General features: G+C 42.6%; 1 protein-coding gene across 4 annotated transcripts in view; it reads right to left on the bottom strand.

The window, feature by feature from the left end:
- CBFA2T2 (CBFA2/RUNX1 partner transcriptional co-repressor 2) overlaps positions 1 to 22,152 on the bottom strand; it is a 101,989-nt gene that overhangs the window by 61,379 nt on the left and 18,458 nt on the right. For 2 of the 4 annotated variants that reach the window (XR_005009925.1, XM_036751312.1), the window contains exon 1: positions 16,094 to 16,247. The exons of 1 other annotated variant lie outside the window; for it this stretch is intronic. The gene's annotated coding sequence lies outside the window, so the exon portion shown is untranslated. Of the gene's footprint in view, positions 1 to 16,093; positions 16,248 to 22,152 lie in introns of those variants that run through there. One more of the 4 variants, XM_036751314.1, reaches the window with a different exon arrangement.

Genomic DNA, 22,152 nt, shown 5'->3' with positions numbered 1-22,152 from the left:
TTAACTCTATGTAAATATACCTGAGACTTAAGGTAAAATGTAGTAAATAAATATATTCCTGAAAAACAGGTCTCTCCAGGGTCAGCTCAGCATGATGTAGCATTTTTGCCTTTCTATGTATCCCTATCACTTGGCATAGGGACTGATTGAATGGTAGCTTTACTGTGTTCTCTTCCCACAAGCCATCATAGCATGTTCTTTCCCACTTCTCTACTTTTTTTAAACACTTTTTTTTGAGGGGGGAGAGCAGGGCAATTGGGATAAGTGACTTGCCCAAGGTCACACAGCTAGTAAGTGTGTCAAGTGTCTGAGGACACATTTGAACTCAGGTCCTGACTTCAGGGCCAGTACTCTACTCACTGCACCACCTAGCTGCGCCGCTCCCACCTCTCTACTTTTAGCCCATGGTATCCCCATTTTCTTTCAACTTGTCCAAATCTAACCCATTCTTCAAGGGTCAGCTCAAACATTACCTCTTCCAACAAGCTTTCTGTAACCATTCCAGGCCCTGCTGAATGAGCTTCTCCCTTCCCTTAAACTTCAATGTTCTGGACTGGCTTTTGAGAGCTCTGAGCAAACTCTGTATCCTGATAAGGCATTTGATGGAGAGCTTCAAAGCCCCACTGGATTGTCCTTAAAATGGGCCAGAACACCTTTTCTGTGTAGGCCTCACGCTTTTAAAGACATGGGGAAAGAGGGCTCAAGGTTAGAGCCACAAACATAATTAAAGAAAATAAAACTGAGGGGAAAGTAGGTCCAGAGGAAGAGAAAAACAAGCAGTGATTCAATGTCTTCAAGGATACAAGGGGGTGGTCTCCACCTCTACTTAAAACAGAAAGGAAAAGAAACAGGCAGCATTAGAATGAGATTAAATCTAAGGAAGAATTTCCTTTGCAGTGATGGTGGTTAAGCCTTGGACTACACTGCTAAGGAACACTAAGGAATGTCCTTTTCCAAGCATCCTTTTAAATGCATGAAAGAAGTTAGTTTAGGCCATGCCTGGAAGGAGCTAGAGAGCAGGCCACCTAGATTCAATTTATTTTTTTTCAATTAACAAAAATCTACCTTCTCTCCCTCCCATCTCCCCTCAACCCACTTATCTCATTCACCACCCTCTCTACCCACTGAAAAAGAAAATCAAAATCCATGTGACAAATATGAATAGTCAGGCAAAACAAATTATCTCATTGGTCAGATCCAAAAATCAGACATCTCATTCTGTATTCTGACTCCAGCTCTTCATCTGTGATAACACGCTTCATCTTGAGTGCTCTGGAATCATGACGGGTCATTGCTTTGATGAGTCTTAAAGGTCTTTCTAAGGTCCTAGGATCGCTTGCTCATGATTAGAAATACTGTGAAATGAGCTGCCTCCAAAAGGGGCTCATAATCATCAGAGATATTTGAACAGGAAATAGATGAGCATTTGTTATAAAGAGATGTTATAGATGCTGACTGTGCTTGGTGTCAACTCCATGGAACATCATGCTTCTCCCAGGATAAGTGATAAACTGACCACCTGAAATTTCACCACCATGCAGACTGATTAAATACTTTCTCAGTTCTTTCCCCTTCTAATTGGAGGGCAATAAACTGCTCCCAAAGTATTTCTTTATAGAAAGCTCAGAACTTTCTGGGTAACTCTATTTGCTATTAGCAACTGTATTTTGTTTCAACTCCAGGGAACATCATGTTCTCTTGGATCAGGTACTACCTGATGTGTCGTCTCCCAACCACCACCACCCCCCGCCCGGCCCCACCTCTTTACAGTTTTCTTTGACATACTGTCTTCACCCGCTTAGCCTGTAAATTCCTTGAGGGAAGGAGCTTTCATTTTTTAATTTACATCCCTAGTGCTTATTAGCATAGTGCCTGGCACACTGTTGTTGCTTAATCAATGTTTATTAAACTGAGTTCTAAATGCTCCGGTAAGGGTGGATGAAATGCTCTCTGAGATTCCTCTAAACTCTAAGATTCTATGATTTTATGAGCTACCCCACATCCTATCTAGAACTAAATTTTGCACACCTTCACATTGTCTCCTATAGTCTCATATCTTTCTTAAAAGTCTGTAAGCTTTTTGAAGGCAGGGACCAAGTAATCTATCCTTGAGGGTAGGTATCCAAGCAGTTTGATGACCAAGTAGGAACTTGATAAACAATTTTCATGGGACGAATGAAAAGTTGATATAAAATTAAGACATATTACTTAGCATTGCTGATTAGAGCAAGATGCTAACACCACGTCTGAAGCTCATGTGGAATGAAAAGATTTGTCCCATTCCAAAGGCCAGAAGCTATGATCTTTGCCTCAGAAACCTGTGCAAAAAAATTGCATGCAAATGTGGGGATGTGTGTCAATTTATTCCTAGTGCTGGAAATACACCTCACTAGGACTGTCTTCACATACAAAGGACAATGCTATCTGGGTTACACACATAAACTCCGCTAAAAACGGTTTCCAACAAGGTCGAATGTTTATGTGTTTAAATCGCTAGTGAAAATCTCAGATTAAAGGCAGACATCCGCTGTCTTGCTCTTATAATTCACTCACTCCATAGGCCTTTTCCTTCTCAAGGATGCTATATTTATACCCATCCTCCCCCACACACAGCTGTTTCACTTTCAGGCTGCAAATATTAAATTCAGAATGCTGCCATGTTTTGCCAATTCAATGGAATCCTAGTTATTAACAGCAGGCACATACACATGCGACATATTTACATGGACCTCCTGATCAGACTCCACTTAATAAACTATAAGCTCCATGAGAGTCAGGACCAATTTTTAGTCTCCTTCAAGTATAATATGAGTTTGAGAACTGAGTGGCATCAAGAGATTTGTAGTTCAAAGGGAAAATAAGCATTCAACTCTAAATTACTTGGGACTATCTAGATCGAGAATTCTTGAGAAAAGTTCTGAGAACTTTAAAGAATATTTTAACAGCTATATTTCAACATAATTAGTTTCTTTTGTAATTCTTTGCTTTTTATCTTACTCATTTTTTAAAACTTTCTGAAATATGATCCATAGCCTTCACTAAACTGCCAAAGGGGTCTAGGAGACAAAAAAGGTGAAGGACCATTGATCTGAATGAAAGCAGAATTGTGTCTTGCCCCAGAGCTCTTAAAGAGACACACACAGTCTGTGAGAGACTCACTGAAAGGAATGGGTACCTCAACAGCAGAACAGCAGCATTTGATAGGGTCTGCTTCCCCAACCCCATGTGAGACTTAAGCTGAACCAGAAAGAATCAGAAGAATGGGGGCAATAGACAAAAGGAGAAATTGGAAGAAGGACTTAGCTGCAGCACAGACAAAAGAGATAAAGGAGGGCTATCAGGCATCCTACAGCAAAAGACTATGGCTGAAGCCACCATTTGTACCCACTTCTTCAAAGACTGAAGGAAATTCCAAGAAAAAAAGTCTGTTCTTTCACCAACTTCCCTTGCCTGCATCTGTTTATTAACAATTATGGCAATATACTCTACTTGTTTCATTATTCCAACATTTCAGGTAACCTGAATTTTTGCCTCAACCATAAAGAGGTCGGGGTCAGCTAGAAATAAACACAAATTTAAATTAGCGTAGAGAGCCAAACCATTAGGAATTTTTCCTGACTGGGGGCTCAGAGCTATTGTGATTATATTTACAACCTTTTGTTTAATATAAATTCCATGATCCTCAAAGTAGGAGAGGATTGCATGTACGTGAAGGGCCATTATCATGTCTCTAGGCTTAAAAAAAGAGCTGTTATAATAGGTATGGTTGATTACACATCCAAAGACAATATAGGGTAGGAAGGGGAGGGCAGTGATGCGCATCCTATTGGCCAACCTCCATCAGGATACCCACAATATCAAATGTTCTATCAACAACCACTCAAGTAAACACATAGTAAGTACTGGGGAAACTGTGAACTGAATTGAACCCATGTTGAAGTTCTCTTGCTTCCTCTATTAACATCTAGATAGATCTACAAACTCAATAAATCCATGTACTTGACTGGATGACTCTGAGTTATATTATATTTTGGTTCTATCCACATTAGCCAAGCATAATTCACCTTGCATGTGAACCTGTGCTCAATGAACTGACATTAACTTCATGCCTGTTTGTGTCCTCTCCAATGAGAGAGAGATCCTACCTGGGTTAAACACCAATGCTCCTTGTTGCACTTCATTTAAAATGAACTTTGGCACATCTGTCTTCAGTTTTACTTAAATAAAAAATCCCCACCTCCATACACCATCTCCCCAGGAAAGGTCCTACATTCTAACTGTAGAACATTGAGAACTATATTCTAAGTCTTAACTTTCTTTCATATATCCTAGACCCCACCTTTGGCAGTGTGTTAAAGCTTCTGGACACCTTCTTAGAGTAATGTTTTGGTTTTTCAAAAAATTCATAGTTCAAAAAATAAAGATGTCATTTTTCCCCCATCCAAGTCCACAGATCTTCTGGAGGGTTTATGGACCCTACATTAAGAATCACAACTCTAATGCATGAATGTCTTCCAAATACCTGAATGTCTTCAGATGTGGAAAAGAATCTGAACAGTTTAAGTTGAAAGACAGGCAATATATATAGTCGGAAGACCAGCCTTGGAGTCAGAAAGATCTGGTTTCAAGTGTTACCTTTGACATACTGGCTATGTGACCATGTCACTTAAACTTTCAGCACCCAGGAAACTCTCTAAGTAACCATAATTTACTTTGCATGCTGGGAGTTCCCCATAATAATTGAAACCACAAGTCTTCTTCCCTCCCCCATTCCTCCCAAAAAAACTAAAGGAAAGAAAAGGAAGACAAGTGAGAGATCACTAGGAAGACAGGGTACATAGAAAGAGGACTGATCAACCAAGCTGACTCATAAGTCACTTGTCTAATTAAAAGCAAATTAAGCTTCATTCTTATTTATTAAGCTAAGCCTGGTAAAAAATTCCAAGAGACAGCTGTGGAGAAATGGAACCAGTCTCAGAGCCAGGAGAAGCTAGCTGAGTTCAAGTCTTGCCACTGATAGGCCATGGCTGTGTGGCCCAAGGTGGGTCATTTAACCCATCAGAGTCACTTTAAAACTGTAAGTTGCAAGGCCAATCTCCACTCACAGATAGTTTCCTTACTGGAAGTTCCCTATGCCATTTTTGAATGAACAGGTCCACTATTCTCCCCATTCCACTCCTATCCTCCCCTCCCAAATTAAAAACTCAAGACTCAAAACTGTCAGATGTGGAAGTTATTTTATAGATATGGAAACTGAGGCCCAGAAACTTGCCTCGGAAACTTGCCCAAGGTCTTCTTCCATAAATTGCCTAAAAATTCTTCAAACAAACTTTTCACTCACGTTGGAGGAAGGTCACCAAATTCATGCATTTATTCAGCAAATACTTGCTGTGCATGCCTCCAGTGTGCAAAGCTTTGTCCTGGACGCAAAGGAAAACTAAGTCCTTTGTACTTGCCTTCATGGTGCTTACAATCTAATGAGTCCAGTCAAATATGAGAAGGCTTTATATTAGTATCGATGGGCTCGTATATGGTATAGCTCCTGGGTTAATACAGAGAATGCAGTTGAAATAAAACACAGCAGCTTTCCAAGCTTAGTAATTGCAGCCCAAAGTCAAAGACAAGACAAGTAATAACTGCTTCTGGTCTTACACTAGGGAGAGATTTTAAAATTTTGTATGTTTTTTCTCCAGTGAGAATAGCATTTCAAATTAGCAAAAGACTTATATATGCATGTTCGACAAGAAAATGTCATCATCCCCTGAAAAATTAGAGTCTCCAGAGCAGATTCCTCTACTGGGTAAGAGGTTAGACCAGATGACCTCCTGGGCCTCTTGTAACAATAAGACCTTATGACTGTTGGAATTTGTTAGGCCATGTTAACATCTTTCAACTACTTTCACTGCTTTCTATCAGGAATTTCTACTGTAATTAAAACTTTCTGAATGAAATGTTTGGAATGAGCATTCCAGATGTGAGAATCCACCTCATCTGCCTCTGTACAGAAACCATGAGTAAGATTAATTCGCTCACTCAGTTAACATTTCCCGAGCGCCTGCAGGGCCCTGAGGCTGGCACTTCAAGAAGTGCAGAGAGATGGATTAAACTCAGTCCCAGTCCTAATGAAGCTCAGTGCGGTAGGAGGAAGGAGAAAAGTATACACTTAGCTAGAAAATAGAACAAACATTCAGTGCCTGGTATTGTGGGAATTCATTCATTCATTCAATAAATATTTATTAAGTGCCTGCTGTATACAAAGCACCATGCTGATACTGGGGAAGAAACAAATAAATCAGACATAGTCTCTGCCCCAATTGAGCTTGTATTCTAGCAGGGGAATGGATAACACTCCCACAGAGATGGCCACAACACACAATTTTAGATGATAAGTGCATTAAAGAGGTGAAGGAGATCTGAGGGGGGAGGATCATTATGACAAAAAGGAGAAGAGATCTCATGATTCATGCCACTAGTTATAATTCTTCTTTACAGCTTGACTATTATGAAAATAATTTTAATGTGAAGGTATATGTGGAACCTATATCAGATTACATGCTATCTTGGGGGGGGAGGGGGAAGGAGAGGGAAGGGGAGAAAATTTGGAACTCAAAAACTTGTGAAACTGAGTGTTTTAAACTAAAAATCAGAAATGAATTAAAAAAAAGAAGAGAGACTCCTAGCCAAGGTGGGGAGGGCATCAAGGAAGATCTTGGAGAAGAGGGTAAATCTGATCTAATAAGGGTACAGATTCATTTATGATTTTTTTCTCTCCACATGAGGATGTGTGGAGTTAATAACAGTTAAAACTTTCTTCCAACAAGGGAGTGAGGTTTTAAGAGTAAGATTTAGGTACAGAGGCAACTGTGAGAGGCCCTTACAAATAAGTAAATTATGACAGCAAGGGCGCAGTTAATAAATCAATTAACGATAACTCAAATTTACATATGGCTTTAAGGTTTACAAACCACTCTCCTTGCAACAAACTCGATTTGAGGGCCAACAAAGAGCTGAACACTGTAGAAATGTTTATTTTCTCTAAGGAATTACTTAATGCAGTCCAGTGGAGAAATCGGGACACAGTGGAAAGACTGCTAGATTCCAAGTCAGGGCACCTGGGTTCAAATCCCAACCCAGCTACTGTGACTTTGGGCAAATCACTTCATCTCCTGGGGCTCAGTTTCCTCATCTGTAATGTAAGTGGCGCTCCGTCCCATTTCTGACTTGTCCCAGAGTGGGCTGCATTAGTTGACTTTAGAGATCCTGTCCAGCTCTTAAGTCTGTTTCAAAAATCAGAAACTAACCCTATTGATCTAATGCCATCGCTCCAATGTGTCTCCCTTTTTTGGGAGGTGGGGGATACGGAGATAGGGAATAAAAGAAGAAAAAGAAGTATCGGTGGCAAATAGAAATAGATACAGCAAACTTAAAGAATTTAAGCTGGAAGACAACTTAAGACATCATATAATCTTACCCCCTCTCCCCATTTTATAGAGGAAGAAACTGAGACCTAGAGTGGGTGAATAACTTGCTAAAAGTCACATAGTTAATTAGTGACAAAGCTAGGGTCTTCTGAAACAAGTAAGCTGCCAGGGTCATTCCTCACCTATGTTTGAGCCAATCATAGAGACATTTCTTACAGTCAATTCTCAGTTATTCATAAACACTTTTAAATTGCAGTTTTTCTCCATCTAAGCTGGCCCTTAGTGTGTGGGGTTCAATGGAAGAATTTAAAGTCACATCAACACTAGCCAAAGCAAAAACAATTAGTTCGGAGAATCAAAATGCCCAAGAAAAAGGTAAGGTCCCCAGTACAAATACAGAAGATTTTGGAATTATCAGCTATTTGGACTATCTACCTGGGCACTTCCATAGGTAAGAGTTAGAAAGCAGCTTAGTAATTCACTGGCTCCTGAAATTAACACCATTTGATTAATGGAATTTGAGGATGAAACCGGAAGGAGGGCAACAAACATATGAGAAACTGAAAAAAAATCTATAAAGATCTTTAGAACGAGCTCTTTTTACCACCATGAATAGTGGAGCCATCGAATGTGGACTCTGGCACACATTTATGGCTAGTTCATCTAGCTTTATGAAAATCTAATTCACCACTTTATCATTGAACTAATATATATAAAGACTTCTTGTCTTAACTGGTAATCGGTAACACTGGATCACAACTTGGCTCAGCCCAAGTGAAACTTCTCATGAGAGGTCCTTCCCAATTGGGCCTTCCAAACTGTTAGTGCTTCTCTTCCCTCCCTGCCCCCGGTATATCCACTTTGTATATACTTCATATTATTTGAGTACAAGTTACGAGTTCCTTGTAACTTGGGGGGGGGGAGGGGGAAGGAGAGGGAAGGGGAGAAAATTTGGAACTCAAAAACTTGTGAAACTGAGTGTTTTAAACTAAAAATCAGAAATGAATTAAAAAAAAGAAGAGAGACTCCTGGCCAGGGTGGGGAGGGCATCAAGGAAGATCTTGGAGAAGAGGGTAAATCTGATCTAATAAGGGTATAGATTCATTTATGATTGGACAATAGGTCCCCCACCCCTATGAAATTTTTATTTTTGTCTTTGTATGGCACCTAAATACAGTGCTTGGCACATAGTACGATCTCGTGGTGTTTTCCAACTCTTTGTGACACCATTTGGGGTTGTCTTGGTAAAGATAATGGAAGGGTTTACCATTTTCTTCTCCAGCTCATTTGACAGATGAGTAAATGGAAGTAAACAGGCTTAAGTGACTTGCCCAGGGTCACACAGCTAGTAAGTATCTAAGGCTGGATTTGAACTCAGAAGATGAGTCTTTCTGACTCTAGGCTGGGCACTCTAACCACGGTGCCCATGTAGGACCTTAAAAATGCTTATTGAATAGAACTAAGTTAAACTAAGCTTCTTACTCATACAGAATAATACATGACTCTCCTGTGTATCCCAATCAGGGGTTGGCCTCTTATATTTTTAGTCTCTCTCCATGCTGACTGGCATCATCTGAGTGAACAAGTCAGCCTTTTCTAAACAGAATGTATCTGTCATTTGAAGAAGTCAACTGAGAATCACTGAATGTTGTAGCTGGAGCACTACAGTAAAGTTGAAAGCTCTAGATGAATTCTGATACTTCTGAGCTGTGTGACTATGGGCAAGTCACTTAGCCTCTCTGGGCCTCAGTTTTCTCACCTGTAAAACGCACATAACGTTTGTACTGCCCACTGAGCAGGGTTGTTGTGAGGAACAAGTTTTCATGAATCTTAAAAGTGTCAGGAAGATGTGAACTATAGTTACCTTTAAGGGGTAGCACAGTTTTGATGATATCTAAGACTCTAGGCTACAGAGGTAAGGACCCACCATTCAACAAAATTTGAGGAAAACTGGAAAGCAGTCTGGCAGAAATTAGGTATAGACCAACACCCTACACCATATACCAAGATCTAAGTTCCAAATAGATACATGACTTCAGACATAAAAGGTGACTTCATGAACAAACAGAGGAACAAGGAAGAAATCACCTTTTTGGATCTGTAGATAGGACAAGAGTTCATGACGGAACAAGAGAAAGAGAGGCTCAAAGAGGATAACGTACGCAAATATGATCATATAAAATTTAAAAGATCCTGGAGAAACAAAACCAATGCAGTTAAAACCCGAAGGGAAACAGGTAACTAGGGAGAGAACTCTTTGCAGCAAGTATCTCTGATAAAAGTCTTATAGACAAGACACATAAGGTACTGGTTAAAATTTATAAAAATTAAATTAAATCAAAATAAAGAAATGAAAATTAGAGCCACTTTGATGTTCTACTAGCGAGGTGCCACCGTAGATAAAGCCCTGGACCTGAGTCAGGAACCCGGCCTCAGACGCTTGTTAGTTGTGTGATCCGTGTCTGCCTCAGTTTCCTTAATTGTAAAATGGGAATAATCACCTACATCCAGGGACTGTTATGAGGATCAGTGAGATAACTATATAGTACTTAGTACAGTGTCTGGCACGTGGTAAGTACTATATATATTTTGCTATGATTATTACTATCTAGGCAGGTGGCACAGCTAATAGAGTGCTGGGCTTGGAGTCAGGAAGACAGGAGTCCAAATATGGCCTCAGGCCTATGCTAGCTGTGTGACCCTGAGTGAGTCACTTAACTACGTCTGCCTCGGTTTCCCCAATTGTAACATGGAGCTAATAATAGCACCTACCTCCCAGGGTTGTTGGGAGGATCAAATGATAATAACTATAAAGTGCTTGGCACAGTGCCTGCCACACAGTAGGCAATTAATAAATGCTTATTTCCCTCCCCTTCCATCTCACGCCTACCAGACTGACAAGGACTGCCGAAGAGCTTTGGGACACACTTACAGGCATACCACAGATGTTAACACACAAAAAATTATCAGGCAAAAATAATCACAACGGGAAGTTAGTTTTAATGAATCGGAGTGGACTGCGGAAGAGGACTAGATGCCGGTGTGCATGCTGGGGCAAGGGGAGAAGAGTCCCAAGTGGAGGCCCTGGAACCAGAGCCAGTCTCTCCCAGGAGACAGTGTTAAGCTAGGCTGGTGTTGGTTGAGAGAACATGCTAAATATTTAAGCTGCCTTGGTAATCTCAGCACCAAGCACTGTGTCTGGAACTGGTCTTAATAGGTGTTTATTGACTGACTGGTTGATGGATCTAAGGAACATCCAGCCAGATGTACCATGCTATAGTGAGGTTAGACTGCGTGGGTTCGGCCTTTATAACATCTGAAAAGTGTTTGTCTCTTTGTTTGTTTTTTGGTGAAATGACTCTCACTCTCTCTCTCTCTCTCTCCCTCCCTCCCTAAATTAAGGGTGCCTACGCTGTCATAGAGAATATGGTTCTTTTTGAGAAGATTCTCCCACATCTCCAGCTAATCTGCCTTTGACACAGAGCACAGGCCAGGGGCTGCCCTCTGGGAGCAGGCTGGTTGTGTCCCAGGCTCTGATGTGAGATGGCCAAATCACCTTCCTGGAGAGTCAGGTGGTAGCTGGATGCTGTCCTGGCACAGCTCTGGGGCTTGTTTAGCACACAGAGCTTTCTGCCCAATTCAATGCCCAAGCAGACAGCCTATAGGCTGGGTCATTCATGAAGCCTTTCAACAGGACTGGGATACCCCTCAACAGGAAACATTTGATGATGTGAGCTCACGAAGAGAGAAGTAAGGTGTGACAGGATCTCATAACATGCTAGCACCTACAGCCTGCAGACTCTTGCAAATTATTGCCTATATCCATAATTAAGGGGGATGCAAATTCAGCTAGAAGTTAGTGGAAATTAAGATATAATTTTTCCCCATCTAAATTCATGAACCCCTTGAAATCTATCTACTGATCCCAACTTAAGAACCTTTGATATGGAACACTTGTACAAATCATTCCTCGTATCTGGAACACAGTTTCTCTTCACCTCTGCTTCCTCAGGTGCTACCTCCTCTATGAAGCCTTTCCAGATGTCCCTAGTTTAGTGTTCCCTCCCTCCTTAATTATAGTTCTTCAATCCTTGAATACATAGAAATACATAGGTTTGCCGGCTAGATTTCTTTCTCAAAAACCGAGTCTTAAACTCATCTCGCTCTGGCGCTTGTAGATTGAACAATAGGTCCCTGCCCTTCTAGAACAGAGTGAATGTAAACACTAAATAGTAACTGTTTCTCTTTTGGCTAGGAACCCTGAGCGTCTTCCCCTCCCAGTTTGATTTTTTTTTTTGAGTTTTGATTAAAGGGGCCATCCCTTGATTAACTTCTTAAACAGGCCTGTTCACTGAATGGCCGTTACCTCACTCAAAGCAAGAACCTAAAAAGACCACAGCCTGAAAGGGCCAGAGTCTCCAATTGTATCCTGGGTCATCTCCAGTCCTCCTGGTGAATATCAGGCCCCTGGACCCAGATGGATCTGGAGGAGAAAGTGAGGCTAGTAACCTTGCACAGCTCTCCCTCACTCAAATCAAAGTCAACTGCAAGTCATGTCATTATCTCCCTGATGTCATGGTCCTCTTCGAGAACGAAGGGCAAACGCAACACAGGAATGTAGATTTAAGAGTTAGAAGCCTTCAAGTCCAACCTTGTCATTTTATCAATAAGGAACTTTCATCACAGAGAGGTTGTGTGTCCAGGGTCACACAAACTAGTAAATATCTGACGTAGGATTTGAACCCAGGTCTTCCTGCCTCCATGCCCAGCACTCCATCCACTCTGCTGCTTGTACACCTCACTGTTCTATCCCTTGGGTGGAATGTAAATCCACTGATGGCAGGAGAGGTTTCATTTTCGCCTGTCTCCCCAGGGCTGAGCACATAGTAGGTACTTAATGTTTGCCTAACTGAATTGGAAGAGACCTTGCAAACCATCCTATCTAACTTGTCCACTATAAAGAAGGAGAAACTGAAAGCCCAAAGAGGTTAGAAGTGACTACCAGGGTCACAGGTAAGAAGCAGAGCCCAGAAGTAAACCCTGGTCTATTATCTCAATCCAAGTACTGGACGGACTGACTGGAGAGTGAAGCCATGAACTCCAGAAGTGTGCTTAAGGGGAGAACTCAGCCGGGACATCTCTTCATCTCTCAGTCACCTGCGCTATGCTGAGACGTCTCTGGGTTACCTTCATCTTCCCTTTTCAGCTTCTTTTTTTGTCTTCCCCCATTAAACTGCAAACTTCATGAGGGCAAGGACCAGTCTTCTCTTTTCATATTTGTATCCCCGGCTGTAGCATCAATTTAGTTAGCAGCTGTTGTGGGGGTGAAAGACCAACCCAACATAAGAGCTGCCAGCACAGGTTCTTTAGATCTGCTTTACAGAGGAAAGCAACGTTAACGTGGTAACAATATTATTTCAATCCAACATACAAATGTCATTTGCTTAGTTCAGGGGGAAAAGCCAGCACCATGAACTTCAGAGCAAATATAAACAAATTACAAACATACATTATATACAGACCAAACACAATTCATAGTTACCAAGAAAGAGTCAACATCTGGACTGACAAGCTGGGAGGCTCTTAGAGCGGCTGCCCAGAGCTCCAGGAGTGAGAGCCTCTGTTCTCTCTTTTTATACCGTCCTTAGTCATCATCTGATCAACCGGAACTTAGGTACATCCTAATGGCTCTGGTTTTAGCAACTCCCCTTAGGGCCCTGGCGGCTTCCTGCCTCTCTCAAACTGGAGAACTAGTTTGCTAACCAGCCTGGGGCTGTGCACCTAGTAAGATTCAATCAAAGACAATTAATTTAGCATTCTAAAACAGTAAAAAATTCCCACCTTAATTAACATTACACCAGCACACATAGTAGGTGCTTAATACATGTTTATTGGTAGTATTCTTCCACTGTATCACTTCAGTATGGGGAAAGTAACAGATGAGGCAGAGAGTGTAAACCAGAATCTATAAGTAAAAGTGAAACATAATATAAAAATGCCTGGCCTTTGGCAGCGTATCTATGTATACATATGTGTGTGTGTTGTTGCTGTTGTCGTCCAGTCATTTTTCAGTCATGTCTAACCATTTGTGGCTCCATTTGGGATTTTCTTGGCAAAGATACTGGAATGGTTTGCCATTTCCCTCTCTAGCTCACTTTACAGATGAGGAAACTGAGGCAAACAGGGTTAAGCATCTTGCCCAGGGTTACACAGCCAGTAAGTGTCTGAGGCCACATTTGAACTCAGGTCTTCTGACTCCAGGTCCAGTGATTTATCCTCTGTATCACCCAGCTGCCTGTATGTGTATGTATGTGTTCTTTTTATACACACACATGTGCATGCATGTGTATGTATGTATATGTATGTGTGCACATATGTATATTGTGTATATATGCATATATGAAGAAAGAGTGGGAGAGATTATATATAGGCATCTCTATGGATAGATATGTCGATAGAGATGCCTCTGTCTCTCCTCTATCTTTCTTCTTTCTCTTATGTTTATATATATATGTATATGTATATATGTATATATATACACACACACACATATATGATCTGCATATAATAAAGTTGTATTTACACATATGACTTTGCCTATGTAATTCCATATATTCTAAAACAAATTCAACATTACTGAATTCTCCCTATCTATAACCTCTCATAATACACTGGATTTTGTATGCACTTCACAGTCTATTCTGCATCCTATTCATTCCTTGATAGGTATCATTTATATACTACGAGACCATAAATTCCTCAAGGGCAGGGAAGCAGGCCTTCCTTCTTTGGGCAGAGAGGTGGTGGTCTGTAGGTACAGAATTAGGCACGTGTCACCAGACAGCCAATGTACTGGACTTGCAGAATTCCTCCCTTCCTTCAACACCCAGCTCAAGCACCATCTTCTATGCGAAGCCTTTCTTGCTTCTCACCCCTAACTGCTAATGCCCTCCCATCCACTACCTTATATTTGGTTACTTTTTATTCGTGTTTCTTCTATTTATATTTCTTCTGGTGTCCTTCAAGCGTCAGCTGAAGTGCAGCCTTCTGTAAGGAGCCTTTCCCAGGTGCCTTCCCTGAGATTATTGCCTATTTATCCCGCCATATATTTTGTCTCTGAGTAGCCCTTGCATGCTGTCTTCCCCATTAGAGTATGAGCCCCTTGAGAGACGAGATGGCCATTTACTTTTCTTTGTATTCATACCACTAACCATGGCACCTAGCACACAACAGGCACTTAATGAATGCTTATTGACTGTTTGCTATATACTTGTTCACATCCAGCTGGCTCCAGGCCCAGTGATCTATCCACTGCACCACCTAGCTGCCCATTACAATGAGAACTCTCTAAGAATAGGAATCATTTCATTCACTGTATTTCCAACCTCAGGGCCTAACACAGTGTCTGGTACAAAGCAGGCAGCTAATAAATGATTATTGATTGATCGGGTTTGCCTAATTATACTTTTACAAGACAGAGTTCTATGGGGGGGAGGGTGTTATTGGGATGTTAAAAAAAAGCATCGTTGTGTATATGCTGTGGGGTGAGATGGGGTGGAATATAGATAGGCATTCAAAGAAGCTATACATGTTGCCCAGAACCTTTCTTCCAGAAATCTAAAAAATGGACCCTGCCTGTCCTGACATTTGGCTAGGGTGGTAACCCCAGCTCATCCACTGAAGCCAACTGGCAAGAGAGCCACCTGCAGAGCTTACTTAGCACTGGGAGGGATGAGCCAGCCACCCCTCATACTGCCCCTCCCCCGCTCCTGACACCCCTCCCTCTCGTTCACACACTTCACACTCAAACTGCAGGGGCTGATGCGCATTTTCTACCATGTGGCTTCAAAGCTAACTCTTCATCCTGGATTTGGGGAGCAGGGAACAGATGGCCTCAACAGCAGAAAGTCTCCCAAGAACTAATTTTACCAATCACATGTGGTGAGAGCTCGATTTATACAAACAGATCAGTTAGTGACAGGAACCCTCATAATGACGTGACAATTATTCAGTGTGGCAGCTGTTTGTGCCGCTACCCAAACCGAGTTTGAAAACATGGGATAACGCCTCTGGCTCCCCTGGACTCTTCAGACAATTTTGGTGCCTGCATATATATATATATCTCTCAGGAGGAAGCGTGGTGGCCTGTCACCCCAGCCACCACCTTCAGGAGAAAAACGTCCTTAAAGTTCACAATTGCAGAAGTACATGATTTGTTCTTCAGGCTTTTCTGTTAAAAGCACTGATGATGTGAGGGTTGGCAGACAGTTGGATTATTAAGACTGAGACCATGAGATCTACCTCCCTCTTTTACAGATGTGGAAATTAAGGCCCAGAGAGGAAAAGGGGTTTGCCTGAAGTCACCTAGCTCGACCTGGCAGAGTCAGGACTAGAACTCGGGCCTCCTGACTCAGTGGCGTTATCTTGCCACCCCTAGCCCCTCCAAAGAGCTATGGTTACTATATAGATAGACATTACACTATGAAGTAAAAAGTGACAGAATTGAGGAATTCAGACAAACGAGGGAAGACTTGCGTATCCTGAGGTGAAATAAGCAGAAGAATAATACCCATGATGACGACAAGACAAACGCAAAGATCTCCGAGAGGACGCAGGGCTCTGTGTCCCTGAATAACCAAGACAGGGCCTGTTGAACAGAAGATGAACTATACCTCCTTCCTCTTTGCCAAGAGGTGTGGGATGCTACCGGGGCAGAGTGGGGCATGCACTGGTCACACGTGGTCACTGTGTTGGCTGTTTTTGTTCAAATGTCTCTTGGTTGCAGGGGAGAGTAGTTCAATTCCAGAGGCAAGGAGCAGATATAATCTACAAATGACCGTGATATGAAAATAAAGGATATCAATAAAATTTTAATTAAAAAAACAAATAAAAAAAACCATGATTACTGGTTCCCAAGTGCAGTTAAAATAGGGTTAGGTTTTTAAACTTTTCAGGAATGCCTCTTTAAACACCGAAAGGTATGATTTTTCATGTTTAAAAGTGGCCAATGACATTGCTAGATCTATGTGATCGAAAATAATGAAGCAAGCCTGGCCAGCCTCCCTTCTAGTTGGATCTATGGTTTGCCCATTGTTCGCTATACCAGGGGGCACCCCCATGAAGCTGGTATTCTCAAGCTGCCCGAGTCAACAAGCCTACCTGATGAATCTGACTGAGTTAGTCCTGTCTGCTACAGATCCTGCTGCTGTCCACGGCCCCCCTGCTTGGCCATACCACATCTCCTGAGGCTGCCTCTGACATTTAAGGCTGCAGAGCTCAAGCTCACACCCCCATCCCATGGCTCACTACAACCACTGCTGGGCAAAGTGTCCACTCACGTGAACTGAACAAAATACTGCTGATGGAGACTGACTAGTGCAGAACTCAGTGGGATTGTCCCCTGCCTCATTCTGGATAGATACGTATGGTAGTACAGTGGGAAAGTGTTGGAGATGGCGGGGGGAGAGGGAGTTTCAGAGGTCCTAGGTTCAAATCCTATATATATAGCTATGGTCAAATTATTTCCAGGGGTGGGGAACCCATGGCCCTCTAGGTCCTCAGGTGTGGCCCTTTGACTGAATCCAAACTTCACCGAACAAATAAAAGGATTTGTTCTGTAAAATTTGGACTCAGTCAAAGGCTGCACCCAAGGACCCAGAAGGCCACAGGTTCCCCACTCCTGGTTAGACTTTTTGGCCTTTAGTTTTCTCAAATACAAAAAGAGAGGGTTCAATAAGATGACAGTCTACAGCTACAAAGTCAGTCCCTTTATGGCTCCTTCTGGCTTAAAATCTATGATCCTATGTCCAAACTCCTTACCAAGCCACGCCTGAGAAGTAGATGACACTGTACTCTCTTGTTTCAGAAGTTGTCTGTCTACTCTGTGTCAGACTATAAAAAAAATTGTGTGCGCGTGTGTGTGTATAGATATATTCATTTTATTGGTGTTTTTTGCTTTAACATCCCTTTTAAGGAGCAGACTTGAAATCTGTCACTGAAGAAGAGAATTCTGCCATTTAGTTTGGGTGCGCTGCATTAATACGTTCAGTATCTCATGCACAGATCAAATGAAGTAACATTTGCAAAAAGCTCCGCAAGCCTTAACGTGCTATCTAAATGCTAGCTGTAATTAATATGTGATTGGTACTTTAGGACAAAACAAAGTTTAAGCAGAATTGGTTCCTTTTATGCTGTCTCTATGCCTAATCCCTGGATGACAGGGATTACAGAGAAGAACATGTGAAGTTTTTTCCTTTTCCAAAAACCCTCAGGAATCTGTGTGGCCAGTGTTTTCTACCTTTATGCTAAAGGAGAAAGGGGTAAGCTTGGGGTAAAAAACCCCAGTCTTCGAGCCCAACTTGAGCTTGACAATGTTCTCTTCTAATCAACAGCACATGTAGGAAGAGAGCCAAGGTAAGAATTTTTCTCCATTTCAAGAGCAAATCCTCTTCTCAATCTCGTCCTCACTCCGAGTGGTGAGAGCAGCATCTGGAAGGAAGTGGGCCTGAGGCAGCAGGGGCGTTTGAGTCCCTGGCGGGGAACGGCTGCCACACACGTACTCGTGCCCAAGCCACATCAGCTTGACACAGTCTCTTCACACCTTCACAACACACAGTAAGTGCTAAAAAGCAATAGAGAAAAGTAGTACCAGCTGTGCCCAGGCAGAAGGAGGGGCCTTATTTGCCAAAGGCTCCTAAAAACGGGGTCTCTTCTGTTCAAAGAGCAGCAAATTCCTGTTAGATTTTCTGGTCTGGTTTCTCCAACACAGGATTCTTGACCTGGAGCTGGAAGGTACCTTGGAGGTCATTTGGGTGAACCCTTCCATTTCATAGATGAGGAAACTAAGGCACAGGAGTGCAGTGATCTGCCCAGGATCACAAAGGCAGCACCTGGCACCTTTAGGGAGACTGATCCTCAGCGAATAGTCATATAATCTGTTGCTGAGCTCCTACTCAAAGACTTCTTTCCCAGCCCAGTAAGACATGATGGAGCTAAAATCTGAACCCAAGTCCTTTGACACCAAATTTAGCCTTTGTTTGGTCATCCCATTGCTGTGTCTCCCCTTGCCTGATTGGGCAATGCAAGTATCAATCAATAAGCATTTATTAAGTACCTACTATATACCAGGTATTAAGTGTAATGAGTCAGGATTTATCTAATCCCTACAATTTGTCTGGGATCTGTTTCAAATGAGGAATAAGATAGAAGGAAAAAATTATATAGCTCTGAGACTGATGAAAAAAAAATTTAAATCCTATCAGAGTAGCTTATGGAGGTCTGCAATACAACAGGAGAAAAGACCCAGCTCATTTGTAGGTCCCAGAGAAAGCAGATTACTAAGCCTGAAGGGCAACGATAGGCACACCAAGTGACATGTTTCACTCTCTGGGTTCCCTGGTCAAGAAATGATGACTCTGGAGAAAGGATGGGGGGCAGGGACTGAGCTGATTTAGCCTCACACAGAATACCCCACGACAAGGCTGTTCCCTGTGTATCCTCAACTGAGAGGATCAGAATGGAACCATGAAAAGAGTCCTGACTCTGGAGTCAGCCAATAAACCCTTACTGAGTGCCTACTATGTGCCAGGCACTGTGCTAAGTTCTCAGGATACAAAGAAAGGTTAAAAAAAACCACTCTCAATATATTTACAGGATAAATGGAAAATAATCAAGAGAACATGGGTTCAGATCTCAGCTTTGATGTTTACTACCTGCGTGACTCCAGTAAGTCCCTTGGCCTCTCCAGGCCCTGGTTTTCCAATCTGTAAGATGCAGGGGCAGGCCTAGATGGCCTCTGAGGTTCTTTACAAGTACAAAGTTAAGATGCCTCCCTCGAAGGCACAACTGGCCCTGTTCCTAACACCTTCCCCTTGAGCTCCTCTTGCAGCTGCCTTGTGGGAGCATCCCAGGGGGCTGGAACAGCTCCCCCTGGGGCTGATGGCTCTGGCTTTACAGCAACACTCTCTCTGCCAAAGACAGGACTCTGCTATAGTTCACAGCTTAAGATATCTCTTCCCATTATTTCTTCCCAGGGACCATGAGTTACCTTTGGAGCAGGAGTTCTTAACCTGGGGTCTGTAAACTTTAAAAACTAGATACAGATAACACACACACATGTACATATGTGTGTATATGGTGGGGAGCAGCTAGTTGTCAAAGTGGATAGAGTGCAGGGCCTGGAGTCAGGAAGACTCATCTTCCCGAGTTCAAATCTGGCCTCAGACACTTACTACCTGAGTGACCCTGGGCAAGTCACTTCACCCATTTGCCTCAGTTTCCTCATCTGTAAAATAAGCTGGAGAAGGAAATGGCAAACCACTCCAGTATCTTTACCAAGGAAACCACAAATGGGGTTACAAAGAGTAGGATATGACTGAAAAAGGACTTGAAAAACTTTTTTGTTTGCCTTTAAAAATGTGATTCTGAGGAATCCATAGGCTTCACCAGACCCCACCAAAGGGATTCATGTCACAAAAAAGGCTGAGTCCCTACTTTACAGTTGAAGCCATGTGGCTTCACCCTCCCGGTGATAGAACACTTATTCAATGCCTTTAAAACCCATGACAGCCTTCACTACTAGATGGAGATGGATTTTAGCTTGACAGCTGTCTTGGCAACTATAGAGAAAGACTGTCCACATTAACTCTGGAAAGTGAGCACCAAGATAGACAAGAAGATGGAGAATAAGCCAACCAATGCCAAAAGACGACTGGAAATAATCTGCAATTCGCATTTTGGGCCTGTAAAAAGGGCACCCAAATGCCTCCCCCTATTCATAGGGCCTGATCTGTGCTCAATCATAGCTGGGTCAGTGCCCAGCATCAAACGAGGTGCCTTGAAGGTGAGAGGAGATGAGTCAATGTGAGGCATTCTGTAAACAGGGCAAGCTGTCAACTGACTGATGTCCTAGCTAGTTCTGGGATAACAGAAAAAATCCACCCCTCAAGAGCTTCTCACAGATGCCCCGCCCGGGACAGAACTGTGTTAGCGACACTCTGTCTGCCTCTCTCTCTGTTCTCTCTTGGTCACGGCTTTCAGCAGGGAACATTCTGCACATATGGGGAGTATTTTTGCCACCAGCTTCCATGACAAAGGGCTCTTAAGTTTGCCTTCGGAGAGAGAAAGCCCTTGGAACGGGGCATCCGAAAAGCCCACACTGCGTCATGGGAGCGGGCTGTTGAGAATGAGTTTCAGGATTCTAACTTCCTCTACTCCCTTCTGGGAGATGTGACCAACCCAGAAATCACACAAACAAACAAACAAACATGGCTGACATCATGGCAGGCTCTGTGTTCTGCTGCCATCCGGCTCGGGAGCCCGACCACATTTGGCATCTTGTGCCATTCTGTGTGTGGCAGGAGCAGCCTGTTCATTTAAAATTGCTTACGTTTCTTAGTGGGGCTGTGGCCTTCTACTGGCTTCTATGTGAGATTAAACACGTAGAGGGTACGGGGCTTGGAGTCAGGGAGAACTGAGTTCAAACTGGCCTCTGACACAGGACACTGTGGAGGCGTCCTGACCCCTCTGTGGAGTGAACGAGAATGACCAATCCAGTCTCAGGGCTTACAGTTAGCTATCCTACTAGCCAGGAGCAATGCCTCCATTGCAAGCCCAGAGAGCCAGACATGTCTTAGTCTTACAAAGCCCTTAATTTGAATAGTTTTTCGTATATACTAGTCTCATACTCGGCAAAAGATACCAATTGCTCAACTGCAAGCCCTGAGAGCCAGTCTTGTCTGTACGGTATACAGCCCTAAATTTGAATATTTTAAGTACCCTATAATATCCTCACACCCAGCAAAACACAGCCTGAGTAGTTTCAGAAGAGGCTATCTCAGCCAGGGCCAGGGGTTTCATATGAAACTCAAACTAAATGGGGGAATACAGGGGTTGAGGTGGTTGGAGCAGGCCCCAACCATCCTCCCTTCTCCGCCACTCTGAAAAAAAAAACCAAAACCAACCAACTGGTAAACATGAGTTTCTTAATCTGTAAAAGGGAGATACCTCGTAGGATTGTTCTAAGGCTCAAATTAGATGATACCGCAAGTACTTTGCAACCCTATTTATAGTGCTAGGATATAAAGACTTAAATGAAATCTCTGCCCCTCAAGGAACTACTAGTGGTAATTAACCATTATCATCGCAAAACCACACCGGGCAATTACTTCTTCTTCAGGAAATGTGAAGACTGCTAAGAGCATGGTGAGGGCTCCTAAGAAGAGCCTCTAACCCCAGACTAGAATCTAGCTCCACCTTAACCTTGGTAAGACAGTTTAACCTCCACTATCCTGCGCCAGCCTCCTGATGACAAGGGCAGCGCCAGCAATTGTCTGATGTGAGCCAAGCGCAACAGCTCCTGTGGGTTCTAGACACACCCAGACTTGAGGTGGTTCTCTAAATCTGGATCAAGAATGTTGCTGAAGTACAGAAATCCCTTCCACATCATGGGGGTTAGAGGTGCAGTGCCCTCTTGATCTGGAAAATCCATGTAAAATTTTTTTTAGGTGATAATTTTTTTAAAATTTTTTATTTAATTTACTTAACATGTTTAGTTTTCAGCATCGATTTTCACAAGAGTTTGAATTATGAATTTTCTCCCCATTTCTACCCTCCCGCATACTCCAAAATGGCGTATATTCTGGTTGTCCCGTTCCCCAGTCAGTCCTCCCCTCTCCCCTCCCATCCCCCTTTCCCTTCTTCTCTTGTAGGGCAAGATAAATTTCTATGCCCC

The sequence above is a fragment of the Trichosurus vulpecula genome, chromosome 3 (assembly GCF_011100635.1).
Source record: "Trichosurus vulpecula isolate mTriVul1 chromosome 3, mTriVul1.pri, whole genome shotgun sequence".
NCBI classification, from domain to species: domain Eukaryota; kingdom Metazoa; phylum Chordata; class Mammalia; order Diprotodontia; family Phalangeridae; genus Trichosurus; species Trichosurus vulpecula.
The sequence above is the reverse complement of the archived record's forward strand: the minus strand, read 5'-3'. Positions and strand labels throughout refer to the sequence as shown.